Source organism: Puma concolor, chromosome E4 (assembly GCF_028749965.1).
Source record: "Puma concolor isolate L17-30 chromosome E4, mPumCon1.1.hap2, whole genome shotgun sequence".
In the NCBI taxonomy this organism is placed as follows: domain Eukaryota; kingdom Metazoa; phylum Chordata; class Mammalia; order Carnivora; family Felidae; genus Puma; species Puma concolor.
The window spans coordinates 5,894,544-5,907,043 of NC_141683.1; the positions used below are offsets into that span (position 1 = coordinate 5,894,544).

General features: G+C 73.1%; 10 non-coding genes across 10 annotated transcripts; 6 read left to right on the forward strand and 4 right to left on the reverse strand.

The window, feature by feature from the left end:
• Positions 1–2,155: 2,155 nt before the first annotated feature.
• TRNAG-GCC (transfer RNA glycine (anticodon GCC)) lies at positions 2,156–2,226 on the reverse strand. The gene has a single exon. It is a non-coding gene; the product is annotated as a tRNA-Gly (tRNA).
• Positions 2,227–3,773: 1,547 nt separating this feature from the next.
• On the reverse strand, positions 3,774–3,856 carry TRNAL-CAG (transfer RNA leucine (anticodon CAG)). Its single transcript has one exon. It is a non-coding gene; the product is annotated as a tRNA-Leu (tRNA).
• A 615-nt stretch (positions 3,857–4,471) lies between these two features.
• TRNAD-GUC (transfer RNA aspartic acid (anticodon GUC)) lies at positions 4,472–4,543 on the forward strand. The gene has a single exon. It is a non-coding gene; the product is annotated as a tRNA-Asp (tRNA).
• A 794-nt stretch (positions 4,544–5,337) lies between these two features.
• Positions 5,338–5,409, forward strand: TRNAG-UCC (transfer RNA glycine (anticodon UCC)). The gene has a single exon. It is a non-coding gene; the product is annotated as a tRNA-Gly (tRNA).
• A 305-nt stretch (positions 5,410–5,714) lies between these two features.
• TRNAE-CUC (transfer RNA glutamic acid (anticodon CUC)) lies at positions 5,715–5,786 on the forward strand. Its single transcript has one exon. It is a non-coding gene; the product is annotated as a tRNA-Glu (tRNA).
• A 2,234-nt stretch (positions 5,787–8,020) lies between these two features.
• Positions 8,021–8,091, reverse strand: TRNAG-GCC (transfer RNA glycine (anticodon GCC)). Its single transcript has one exon. It is a non-coding gene; the product is annotated as a tRNA-Gly (tRNA).
• A 1,551-nt stretch (positions 8,092–9,642) lies between these two features.
• Positions 9,643–9,725, reverse strand: TRNAL-CAG (transfer RNA leucine (anticodon CAG)). The gene has a single exon. It is a non-coding gene; the product is annotated as a tRNA-Leu (tRNA).
• A 618-nt stretch (positions 9,726–10,343) lies between these two features.
• Positions 10,344–10,415, forward strand: TRNAD-GUC (transfer RNA aspartic acid (anticodon GUC)). The gene has a single exon. It is a non-coding gene; the product is annotated as a tRNA-Asp (tRNA).
• An 801-nt stretch (positions 10,416–11,216) lies between these two features.
• On the forward strand, positions 11,217–11,288 carry TRNAG-UCC (transfer RNA glycine (anticodon UCC)). Its single transcript has one exon. It is a non-coding gene; the product is annotated as a tRNA-Gly (tRNA).
• A 305-nt stretch (positions 11,289–11,593) lies between these two features.
• Positions 11,594–11,665, forward strand: TRNAE-CUC (transfer RNA glutamic acid (anticodon CUC)). The gene has a single exon. It is a non-coding gene; the product is annotated as a tRNA-Glu (tRNA).
• Positions 11,666–12,500: the final 835 nt, after the last annotated feature.

Below are 12,500 nucleotides of genomic sequence, written 5' to 3' on the forward strand. Positions count from 1 at the left end.
GTGCACCCGCACCACCCCCTTTTAGCCCACGCCAGCACGCCCGGCCAGAGCTGGCTAGCTTGTCGCGGGCCCCGCCGCCACGATGGACGGGTGCACACAAGGCCACCTGCCACGCCCCGACGGGCAGCCCCAAGTCTCGCCCTGCCACCTCGGCCCGTCCGAGCCTTTTGGCCTGGCTGGCCCACCGGAGGCCCTCGGCATCGCCTCTCCCCTTCGCACTTCCCCCCCCCCCCCACGTCCCCCGCCCCGTGCACGCGCTCGCCTGGCACCTTGGCTTCCACAGCCCGAGACGCGAGTGGCCGGGGCGGCCTCTGTCCCCCGCCGGGACCACCAGTGTGCGCAGGCGCCCCTGCCCCCCGAGTGTGCTCGGACCCCCACCGCCCCCTCCGGTGGCGCTCCTAGCTGGCCACGCTGACGAGCCATCCTGTCCTCCCTCCTGAGGTGCCCGCGGTGGCGGTGCCGGGCGCGTGGGTCAGGTGAGCCACGCGCAGCCCTGAGTCCCGTCACCTGGCCGAGCAGCCCCCCTCGGGCCTGGAACCTCTCGGGCGGCTTCCCTGCCCCACGCGGGGCGGGAGCGCCACGACCTGGCTGGCTGCGTCTCTCCCCGGCGACGGAGAGCGGACCCCAGGGGCACGCCGGTCTTGGGCGCCGATGCGAGCGCAGAGTCCGACCGCTGTGCCCGGGAGGTGGAGGAGGGAAGAGGCATCCGGGCACGGCCCGGACCACCCCCCCCCCCCGGGGCACTGGAGGTGAGACAGGGGTGAGGTGCCGTGGGAGCCACGGGGGAAGACAACCCAGCAGCCAGGCAGGTGGGTGCCGGTCGAGGCACCCCGGGGGACTGGGCGCACTTGTCGCCAACTCGTCATTCCAATTGCAGGACACGTCGGTCCCTTCCATCCTTGGGCAAAGGGGCCGGCGTGTTACCCAGTGGTCCCTTTCGCCACCTCCGCGCCCCACCCCACACCCCCGATGAGCGGCGTCCTCCACCACCCCTCCCACTCACGCACACTTTTCCCAGTTGCACTTTGCACAGTTTCCCATCCCGCCTCGCCCTGTGCCTCGCCATGATAGGCGCCGTCCGTCCCTCTGTCCACCCCTGTCTGTATCCGTCCTCTTCTGCGGATGCCTCCCAAGGTCCATCGCACACCTCAGTCTCCTTCCCGCCCCAACTTGGACACCCCTGTCCGCCGGGGATTTGTTCTGTGATCAGAGGTGTCCCCTCTCGAGGCCAAGCGGTCAGCCGGTGCGCCGCGCACACCTGCCGGGGCACACTCGCTTCAACCGCACAAGCCCCCTGCAGCGGTGCGGAGGAGCCGCGGCGGCCGTGGGTCTCCGGGTGCTTCCCGTGCCCACGGGAAGTTTCCTCGGAGTCCTTGCTTTTGCGTGTGTGTGTGCGTGTGGGTGTGTGTGGAGGGGTGGAGGGGTGGAGGTCGGGGTGGGAGAGGGATGGAGGACGGTGGTGGACTTTGGTGCCGTGGGTGGCTCTAGCGGTGGAAGAGGAAGCCGCGTTGGCACGGTAGCGCGGCGGCGAAGCGGGTCGCAGAGAATCAAGGGCCTGCGCGACCATGACGTTAGGCACGCTGGGGTCTTGCGGGTGCGGGTGCCGGTGCCACCTGGAGTCTGTGAGCGACCCTCGCGGACGATGGGCTGTATAGCGCACCTAGGCGTGGCAGCTTGGTTTCTGCCGGTTGTGCAAAAGGGGAGGATTTCTGGAGTGTGGGTAGAGTGAGCCAGAGCGTGCGTGTGTGTGTGTGTGTGTGTGTGTGTGTGTCGGGGAGGGGGGGCTGGTGGGAGGGGCGGCGGTGCGAGGGAAGGGGAGGAGCGTGCGGGTGGCAGCGCGAGTTGGTGCGTGGATGCGTTCCTTGCAGTGAATCGGGAGACTGGAGCGAGGCGAGCGTCGTTAAAGAGAAGAAGGGCAAGGCAGGTGTGTGGGCGGGCGCGGATGGGCCCTTGGCTCCCGGGCGGGCGGAGTTCTGTCCCCAGGGCGAGCGAGCCAGGGAGGAGGAAGGGGTTGTGCGGCAGGGGCGGGGACGGGATGGGGCGTGGGCGGGCCCCCAGAGAGGAGCAGAGGTGGCTTTGGCCAGGTGCTCTGAAGGTGGGAGAGAGGAAGCGTAGCGCGCAGTTGGCGCTGCGGGGCCAAAAGGGGATGGCGCGTTGCATGGGCCGGGAATCGAACCCGGGCCTCCCGCGTGGCAGGCGAGAATTCTACCACTGAACCACCCATGCACCCACGGACGTGGTCCACAGAGGGCTTCCCCAGCGGCGCCGGCCGCCTCCGTTGCCGGTCCCCGCCAGTAGTGAGCGTGAGCGTGAGCGTGAGCGTGAGCGTCTGCTCCGTGGGAGCAGGAGGCGGGCGGTCTGCAAGACAGGCTCCAGGCACGCGGAGAGCCAGCCCCTGGGGCGCGGCGCGGCGCGGCACGGACGTCCGGGCAGAGGAAGGCACGGAGGCGGACTGGGCTCATCCCGTGCTTTGTCCCTCGTCCAGGGCCGCCTCCACAGCCTGCCCGTGTCCGCAGAGGCAGCCAGGAGCCGGACCCAGCCCGGCCAGCGCCCGAACCCCAAACAGCCGGAGCCATCTGTGGCAGGTGCAGGCAGGCGAGGGACCTTGCCTTCAGCTACTCCCAGCCCCGAGCCAGAGTCCGTTTGGCGGATGGTTTTCTCGCGCGTGCAGTGTGTGTCCTGGAGGACGGGGTGGGGAACGGACCTCTCGTGTGTGGAGCCATGGGGCCGGGGGCTGGGGGCGGGGGCGGGGGGCGGGGCGGGTGGGCTGTGTGTCTTTGTGTGTGTGTGTGTGTGTGTGTGTGTGTGTGTGTGTGTGGGTGGGTGTGTGTTTGCGCTGGCGCCGGCGTCTGTCGGAGTTAGAGGCCAGGTAGCGCCGCCTGCGCCTCTGAGTGCGTCTCGGGCCAAGAGAGCAAAGGCCTGAGCGCGCTGGCAGGCGCCTCTCCCTAGGGGTCCGGCTCGGTGCCTTGACAGGTTGGGAGGCAGGAGGGCGGTCTTGGATCCGGGAGGAACGCTGGGGCGGAGTGGCCGGCCGGCGGCCTCCCCGAGCCAGGAGATGCGCTGTGGCGCCCGGCTGGATGGCCTGGGGGTCTAGGGCTTCCGCTCACTGCTCCCTGCAGCCACCTTCCCGGCTTGGACTCGTGAGCCAGGCCCCCAGAAGGGAGGGGTCCGCGCCGCCGGCTGGCCAGCAGACGGCTGGGCTGTATGGCTCCCGGGAGGCAGACAGGCAGGCAGGTAGGTGTGGCCAGGGGAAGGCCCCTAGGTGGAGAATCGTGTGGGCCGCCTCGGGAGGGTGTGGAGAGAATGGACTAGGGCCGGGGGGAAAGCACGGGGTGACGGTGGGGTGGGTGCGTGTTGCCGGTGGCGGCGGAAGCGGACGGCTGGCTGGAAGAGCCAGGCGCTGTCCAGCGGCCCCAAGTGGGAGCGGGAAGCGCGGGGAGCTTTGCAGCCTGGGCTGGTTCGCGAGTGCCGGGGTGAGGAGGGCAGGGGCGGGAATAGACGAGAAGGAGGACCAAAGAGCCTCCAGAAAGCAGCGGGTGCGAAGTCAGCGAAGCCTGCGGGTGTGGGAAAGGCGCTCGAGTCGCCGGGCAGTGCGTGTGTGTGTGCGCGCGCGCGCGCGCGCGCGCTCAGAGCCCGAGGCGGCGAGGGTGGAGGGGCTGGAGCTCGGTCCCGGGCAGCGTGTGCTCGGGTGCGAGGCGGGCCGCGGCCGCGAGAGGGTGTGGTCCAGTCCCGGGTGGCGTGGCTGCTGTGTGGGGCGGGCCAAAAGGTGGGCGTGTCAGGAGTGGGATTCGAACCCACGCCTCCAGGGGAGACTGCGACCTGAACGCAGCGCCTTAGACCGCTCGGCCATCCTGACGGCGGGTGTGGGCGCGTCGCCGCTGGCCTGGCTGGGACGCGGCGCTAACGCTGGCGTCCTTGGCCGTCATGGCGCCCGGCTGGCGGCTGTGTGGGTGCGCAAGGGGCGAGACACGCGCGGCTGCCCCGGAGGAGCACGGCCAGCCGCCTCGCCGCCGCCGCCGCCGCCGCCGCCGCCGCCGCCGCCGCCAGCGCGGCTCCCGTCGCTGTCGCACCCCCACCCCCAGCTCCCTGCAGGCCCCGTCCAGCGTCGGCGCCCCTTGCCCTGCTCCCCACCCCGCCTTCCTCGCCCTCGCCCTCGAAGCCCCGCTTGCCGTCTGGGGCCTTTTCTCCCGGCGCGATGCCCGCCTGGCAGACGAGAGAGAGGCAGCGCTCGTTGGGAGTACTGAGCGCCGTCCGGGTCCGTGTGTGGGCCCCGGGTCCGGGCGGACTCCGAGTCGGGGCTGGGGGCTGCCGTGCGGGAGAGGGGACCGAAGCGGGGCTGGGGTCGGGTGGGGCGTGGCCCGTGCCGTGCCGGGCGCCTGTGCAGGGCAGGGCGTCGAGCGAGGGCAGGCAGGGGCAGGCGTGGGGAGGCAGCCGGAGAGGGGTCGGGCGCCCGGGTGGCCGGCCGCCGCCGTCCTCGTTAGTATAGTGGTGAGTATCCCCGCCTGTCACGCGGGAGACCGGGGTTCGATTCCCCGACGGGGAGGCAAGACGCCCTTTTTGGTGGCCTGCGCAGCTCTGGGTCCCGCCTCTTGCTCCCGAGGGGCAGGGGCGCTTCTTCTCGGCCGTCCGTCGTCCGGCCGGCGGCGCGTGCCCGGCCTGCCCACCGTCCACCGGCCCCAGCCCTTTGCGTGGCTCGAGGCCGGACGCTGGGTCGCCACCGCGCAGCCGGGGCCTCGTGTGGTCCCCGCGGCAGCCACGGCGAGCTCCTCGGCGACGTGCCGCCCAGCCGCCCAGCCGCGCAGGCGCCGTGGGTGTCGCTCGGGTGGGAGGCAGATGGGTCCGGTCCCGTCTGGATGCGGGAGGTGGTGTGGCCTGCGCCCGCCCCCTCTGCTCCTTCCCGCGCCGGGCCGGGCCGGGCCGGGCCGGGCCGCTAGCTGCGGGCCGCGGAGGACGCGGAAGACGCCGGGCCGGGGACGTGGCGGGGCTCCCCAGCCGGCCTCCGAGGGCCCGAGAGCGGCCAGGCGGCCAGAGCGCCCTCCAGAGGCGGGCGGCGGTGGGCGCCGGGCGCGGGGCGCGGGGCGCGGGGCGCAGGGCGGGCGGGCGTACCCGGCGACCGGCCGGCGCAGCTGAGTCGGAGGGGCGAGGCTGGGGCGCCGGGCGGCCGGAGCCCGTGGTGGCCGGAGCCCGTGGTGGCCGGGCAGAGCTGCGGCCGGGCGGGACGTCGGGGCAGGGCTGCGCCGGGCGGCGGCGGCAGCAGCAGCGGCGAGCGAGCGCCAAGGCGAGAAGGCGCCGGAGCGCACCCTGGGCCGGCCGCGTCCGGCCGGCCCGGGCCGTACAGCGTTGGTGGTATAGTGGTGAGCATAGCTGCCTTCCAAGCAGTTGACCCGGGTTCGATTCCCGGCCAACGCAGCCGCCCGACCTTTTGCGCCGCTCCGGGGCCCTCCTGGCCAGACCCGCCGGGCGCTGGCAGTGGGGGACGGCGAGCCGGCCCGCTGGGCGCTGGGCGCTGGGCACGTGGCCCCAGGCGGCGTGCGGGTGCGAGGGCGGCCGGCGCGCAGCGTTTTGCGGGTGCTGCCAGCGGGCCGGGTGGACTGCGTGGGGCCCGCGGGCGGCTGGACGTGCAGAGGCAGGGGCCTCGGGGCCCAAGCGCAGCCGCGTGGGTGGAATGGAGGCGCTGGGTCCAGGGGGTGCAGGCCAGGCGCGCAGCCTGTCGCTCCCTGGTGGTCTAGTGGTTAGGATTCGGCGCTCTCACCGCCGCGGCCCGGGTTCGATTCCCGGTCAGGGAAGCCTTTCTTCTTCCTCTGGCCCTCCGGGGCCTCCCCTCCCGGCCGGCCGAGCCGAGCCCCCCACCGTCCCGTCCCCAGTGCACCCGCACCACCCCCTTTTAGCCCACGCCAGCACGCCCGGCCAGAGCTGGCTAGCTTGTCGCGGGCCCCGCCGCCACGATGGACGGGTGCACACAAGGCCACCTGCCACGCCCCGACGGGCAGCCCCAAGTCTCGCCCTGCCACCTCGGCCCGTCCGAGCCTTTTGGCCTGACTGGCCCACCGGAGGCCCTCGGCATCGCCTCTCCCCTTCGCACTTCCCCCCCCCCCCCACGTCCCCCGCCCCGTGCACGCGCTCGCCTGGCACCTTGGCTTCCACAGCCCGAGACGCGAGTGGCCGGGGCGGCCTCTGTCCCCCGCCGGGACCACCAGTGTGCGCAGGCGCCCCTGCCCCCCGAGTGTGCTCGGACCCCCACCGCCCCCTCCGGTGGCGCTCCTAGCTGGCCACGCTGACGAGCCATCCTGTCCTCCCTCCTGAGGTGCCCGCGGTGGCGGTGCCAGGCGCGTGGGTCAGGTGAGTCACGCGCAGCCCTGAGTCCCGTCACCTGGCCGAGCAGCCCCCCTCGGGCCTGGAACCTCTCGGGCGGCTTCCCTGCCCCACGCGGGGCGGGAGCGCCACGACCTGGCTGGCTGCGTCTCTCCCCGGCGACGGAGAGCGGACCCCAGGGGCACGCCGGTCTTGGGCGCCGATGCGAGCGCAGAGTCCGACCGCTGTGCCCGGGAGGTGGAGGAGGGAAGAGGCATCCGGGCACGGCCCGGACCACCCCCCCCCCCCGGGGCACTGGAGGTGAGACAGGGGTGAGGTGCCGTGGGAGCCACGGGGGAAGACAACCCAGCAGCCAGGCAGGTGGGTGGCGGTCGAGGCACCCCGGGGGACTGGGCGCACTTGTCGCCAACTCGTCATTCCAATTGCAGGACACGTCGGTCCCTTCCATCCTTGGGCAAAGGGGCCGGCGTGTTACCCAGTGGTCCCTTTCGCCACCTCCGCGCCCCACCCCACACCCCCGATGAGCGGCGTCCTCCACCACCCCTCCCACTCACGCACACTTTTCCCAGTTGCACTTTTCACAGTTTCCCATCCCGCCTCGCCCTGTGCCTCGCCATGATAGGCGCCGTCCGTCCCTCTGTCCACCCCTGTCTGTATCCGTCCTCTTCTGCGGATGCCTCCCAAGGTCCATCGCACACCTCAGTCTCCTTTCCGCCCCAACTTGGACACCCCTGTCCGCCGGGGATTTGTTCTGTGATCAGAGGTGTCCCCTCTCGAGGCCAAGCGGTCAGCCGGTGCGCCGCGCACACCTGCCGGGGCACACTCGCTTCAACCGCACAAGCCCCCTGCAGCGGTGCGGAGGAGCCGCGGCGGCCGTGGGTCTCCGGGTGCTTCCCATGCCCACGGGAAGTTTCCTCGGAGTCCTTGCTTTTGCGTGTGTGTGTGCGTGTGGGTGTGTGTGGAGGGGTGGAGGGGTGGAGGTCGGGGTGGGAGAGGGATGGAGGACGGTGGTGGACTTTGGTGCCGTGGGTGGCTCTAGCGGTGGAAGAGGAAGCCGCGTTGGCACGGTAGCGCGGCGGCGAAGCGGGTCGCAGAGAATCAAGGGCCTGCGCGACCATGACGTTAGGCACGCTGGGGTCTTGCGGGTGCGGGTGCCGGTGCCACCTGGAGTCTGTGAGCGACCCTCGCGGACGATGGGCTGTATAGCGCACCTAGGCGTGGCAGCTTGGTTTCTGCCGGTTGTGCAAAAGGGGAGGATTTCTGGAGTGTGGGTAGAGTGAGCCAGAGCGTGCGTGTGTGTGTGTGTGTGTGTGTGTGTGTGTGTCGGGGAGGGGGGGCTGGTGGGAGGGGCGGCGGTGCGAGGGAAGGGGAGGAGCGTGCGGGTGGCAGCGCGAGTTGGTGCGTGGATGCGTTCCTTGCAGTGAATCGGGAGACTGGAGCGAGGCGAGCGTCGTTAAAGAGAAGAAGGGCAAGGCAGGTGTGTGGGCGGGCGCGGATGGGCCCTTGGCTCCCGGGCGGGCGGAGTTCTGTCCCCAGGGCGAGCGAGCCAGGGAGGAGGAAGGGGTTGTGCGGCAGGGGCGGGGACGGGATGGGGCGTGGGCGGGCCCCCAGAGAGGAGCAGAGGTGGCTTTGGCCAGGTGCTCTGAAGGTGGGAGAGAGGAAGCGTAGCGCGCAGTTGGCGCTGCGGGGCCAAAAGGGGATGGCGCGTTGCATGGGCCGGGAATCGAACCCGGGCCTCCCGCGTGGCAGGCGAGAATTCTACCACTGAACCACCCATGCACCCACGGACGTGGTCCACAGAGGGCTTCCCCAGCGGCGCCGGCCGCCTCCGTTGCCGGTCCCCGCCAGTAGTGAGCGTGAGCGTGAGCGTGAGCGTGAGCGTCTGCTCCGTGGGAGCAGGAGGCGGGCGGTCTGCAAGACAGGCTCCAGGCACGCGGAGAGCCAGCCCCTGGGGCGCGGCGCGGCGCGGCACGGACGTCCGGGCAGAGGAAGGCACGGAGGCGGACTGGGCTCATCCCGTGCTTTGTCCCTCGTCCAGGGCCGCCTCCACAGCCTGCCCGTGTCCGCAGAGGCAGCCAGGAGCCGGACCCAGCCCGGCCAGCGCCCGAACCCCAAACAGCCGGAGCCATCTGTGGCAGGTGCAGGCAGGCGAGGGACCTTGCCTTCAGCTACTCCCAGCCCCGAGCCAGAGTCCGTTTGGCGGATGGTTTTCTCGCGCGTGCAGTGTGTGTCCTGGAGGACGGGGTGGGGAACGGACCTCTCGTGTGTGGAGCCATGGGGCCGGGGGCTGGGGGCGGGGGCGGGGGGCGGGGCGGGTGGGCTGTGTGTCTTTGTGTGTGTGTGTGTGTGTGTGTGTGTGTGTGTGTGTGTGTGTGGGTGGGTGTGTGTTTGCGCTGGCGCCGGCGTCTGTCGGAGTTAGAGGCCAGGTAGCGCCGCCTGCGCCTCTGAGTGCGTCTCGGGCCAAGAGAGCAAAGGCCTGAGCGCGCTGGCAGGCGCCTCTCCCTAGGGGTCCGGCTCGGTGCCTTGACAGGTTGGGAGGCAGGAGGGCGGTCTTGGATCCGGGAGGAACGCTGGGGCGGAGTGGCCGGCCGGCGGCCTCCCCGAGCCAGGAGATGCGCTGTGGCGCCCGGCTGGATGGCCTGGGGGTCTAGGGCTTCCGCTCACTGCTCCCTGCAGCCACCTTCCCGGCTTGGACTCGTGAGCCAGGCCCCCAGAAGGGAGGGGTCCGCGCCGCCGGCTGGCCAGCAGACGGCTGGGCTGTATGGCTCCCGGGAGGCAGACAGGCAGGCAGGTAGGTGTGGCCAGGGGAAGGCCCCTAGGTGGAGAATCGTGTGGGCCGCCTCGGGAGGGTGTGGAGAGAATGGACTAGGGCCGGGGGGAAAGCACGGGGTGACGGTGGGGTGGGTGCGTGTTGCCGGTGGCGGCGGAAGCGGACGGCTGGCTGGAAGAGCCAGGCGCTGTCCAGCGGCCCCAAGTGGGAGCGGGAAGCGCGGGGAGCTTTGCAGCCTGGGCTGGTTCGCGAGTGCCGGGGTGAGGAGGGCAGGGGCGGGAATAGACGAGAAGGAGGACCAAAGAGCCTCCAGAAAGCAGCGGGTGCGAAGTCAGCGAAGCCTGCGGGTGTGGGAAAGGCGCTCGAGTCGCCGGGCAGTGCGTGTGTGTGTGCGCGCGCGCGCGCGCGCGCGCTCAGAGCCCGAGGCGGCGAGGGTGGAGGGGCTGGAGCTCGGTCCCGGGCAGCGTGTGCTCGGGTGCGAGGCGGGCCGCGGCCGCGAGAGGGTGTGGTCCAGTCCCGGGTGGCGTGGCTGCTGTGTGGGGCGGGCCAAAAGGTGGGCGTGTCAGGAGTGGGATTCGAACCCACGCCTCCAGGGGAGACTGCGACCTGAACGCAGCGCCTTAGACCGCTCGGCCATCCTGACGGCGGGTGTGGGCGCGTCGCCGCTGGCCTGGCTGGGACGCGGCGCTAACGCTGGCGTCCTTGGCCGTCATGGCGCCCGGCTGGCGGCTGTGTGGGTGCGCAAGGGGCGAGACACGCGCGGCTGCCCCGGAGGAGCACGGCCAGCCGCCTCGCCGCCGCCGCCGCCGCCGCCGCCGCCGCCGCCGCCGCCGCCAGCGCGGCTCCCGTCGCTGTCGCACCCCCACCCCCAGCTCCCTGCAGGCCCCGTCCAGCGTCGGCGCCCCTTGCCCTGCTCCCCACCCCGCCTTCCTCGCCCTCGCCCTCGCAGCCCCGCTTGCCGTCTGGGGCCTTTTCTCCCGGCGCGATGCCCGCCTGGCAGACGAGAGAGAGGCAGCGCTCGTTGGGAGTACTGAGCGCCGTCCGGGTCCGTGTGTGGGCCCCGGGTCCGGGCGGACTCCGAGTCGGGGCTGGGGGCTGCCGTGCGGGAGAGGGGACCGAAGCGGGGCTGGGGTCGGGTGGGGCGTGGCCCGTGCCGTGCCGGGCGCCTGTGCAGGGCAGGGCGTCGAGCGAGGGCAGGCAGGGGCAGGCGTGGGGAGGCAGCCGGAGAGGGGTCGGGCGCCCGGGTGGCCGGCCGCCGCCGTCCTCGTTAGTATAGTGGTGAGTATCCCCGCCTGTCACGCGGGAGACCGGGGTTCGATTCCCCGACGGGGAGGCAAGACGCCCTTTTTGGTGGCCTGCGCAGCTCTGGGTCCCGCCTCTTGCTCCCGAGGGGCAGGGGCGCTTCTTCTCGGCCGTCCGTCGTCCGGCCGGCGGCGCGTGCCCGGCCTGCCCACCGTCCACCGGCCCCAGCCCTTTGCGTGGCTCGAGGCCGGACGCTGGGTCGCCACCGCGCAGCCGGGGCCTCGTGTGGTCCCCGCGGCAGCCACGGCGAGCTCCTCGGCGACGTGCCGCCCAGCCGCCCAGCCGCGCAGGCGCCGTGGGTGTCGCTCGGGTGGGAGGCAGATGGGTCCGGTCCCGTCTGGATGCGGGAGGTGGTGTGGCCTGCGCCCGCCCCCTCTGCTCCTTCCCGCGCCGGGCCGGGCCGGGCCGGGCCGGGCCGCTAGCTGCGGGCCGCGGAGGACGCGGAAGACGCCGGGCCGGGGACGTGGCGGGGCTCCCCAGCCGGCCTCCGAGGGCCCGAGAGCGGCCAGGCGGCCAGAGCGCCCTCCAGAGGCGGGCGGCGGTGGGCGCCGGGCGCGGGGCGCGGGGCGCGGGGCGCGGGGCGCAGGGCGGGCGGGCGTACCCGGCGACCGGCCGGCGCAGCTGAGTCGGAGGGGCGAGGCTGGGGCGCCGGGCGGCCGGAGCCCGTGGTGGCCGGAGCCCGTGGTGGCCGGGCAGAGCTGCGGCCGGGCGGGACGTCGGGGCAGGGCTGCGCCGGGCGGCGGCGGCAGCAGCAGCGGCGAGCGAGCGCCAAGGCGAGAAGGCGCCGGAGCGCACCCTGGGCCGGCCGCGTCCGGCCGGCCCGGGCCGTACAGCGTTGGTGGTATAGTGGTGAGCATAGCTGCCTTCCAAGCAGTTGACCCGGGTTCGATTCCCGGCCAACGCAGCCGCCCGACCTTTTGCGCCGCTCCGGGGCCCTCCTGGCCAGACCCGCCGGGCGCTGGCAGTGGGGGACGGCGAGCCGGCCCGCTGGGCGCTGGGCGCTGGGCACGTGGCCCCAGGCGGCGTGCGGGTGCGAGGGCGGCGGGCGCGCAGCGTTTTGCGGGTGCTGCCAGCGGGCCGGGTGGACTGCGTGGGGCCCGCGGGCGGCTGGACGTGCAGAGGCAGGGGCCTCGGGGCCCAAGCGCAGCCGCGTGGGTGGAATGGAGGCGCTGGGTCCAGGGGGTGCAGGCCAGGCGCGCAGCCTGTCGCTCCCTGGTGGTCTAGTGGTTAGGATTCGGCGCTCTCACCGCCGCGGCCCGGGTTCGATTCCCGGTCAGGGAAGCCTTTCTTCTTCCTCTGGCCCTCCGGGGCCTCCCCTCCCGGCCGGCCGAGCCGAGCCCCCCACCGTCCCGTCCCCAGTGCACCCGCACCACCCCCTTTTAGCCCACGCCAGCACGCCCGGCCAGAGCTGGCTAGCTTGTCGCGGGCCCCGCCGCCACGATGGACGGGTGCACACAAGGCCACCTGCCACGCCCCGACGGGCAGCCCCAAGTCTCGCCCTGCCACCTCGGCCCGTCCGAGCCTTTTGGCCTGGCTGGCCCACCGGAGGCCCTCGGCATCGCCTCTCCCCTTCGCACTTCCCCCCCCCCCCCACGTCCCCCGCCCCGTGCACGCGCTCGCCTGGCACCTTGGCTTCCACAGCCCGAGACGCGAGTGGCCGGGGCGGCCTCTGTCCCCCGCCGGGACCACCAGTGTGCGCAGGCGCCCCTGCCCCCCGAGTGTGCTCGGACCCCCACCGCCCCCTCCGGTGGCGCTCCTAGCTGGCCACGCTGACGAGCCATCCTGTCCTCCCTCCTGAGGTGCCCGCGGTGGCGGTGCCGGGCGCGTGGGTCAGGTGAGCCACGCGCAGCCCTGAGTCCCGTCACCTGGCCGAGCAGCCCCCCTCGGGCCTGGAACCTCTCGGGCGGCTTCCCTGCCCCACGCGGGGCGGGAGCGCCACGACCTGGCTGGCTGCGTCTCTCCCCGGCGACGGAGAGCGGACCCCAGGGGCACGCCGGTCTTGGGCGCCGATGCGAGCGCAGAGTCCGACCGCTGTGCCCGGGAGGTGGAGGAGGGAAGAGGCATCCGGGCACGGCCCGGACCACCCCCCCCCCCCGGGGCACTGGAGGTGAGACAG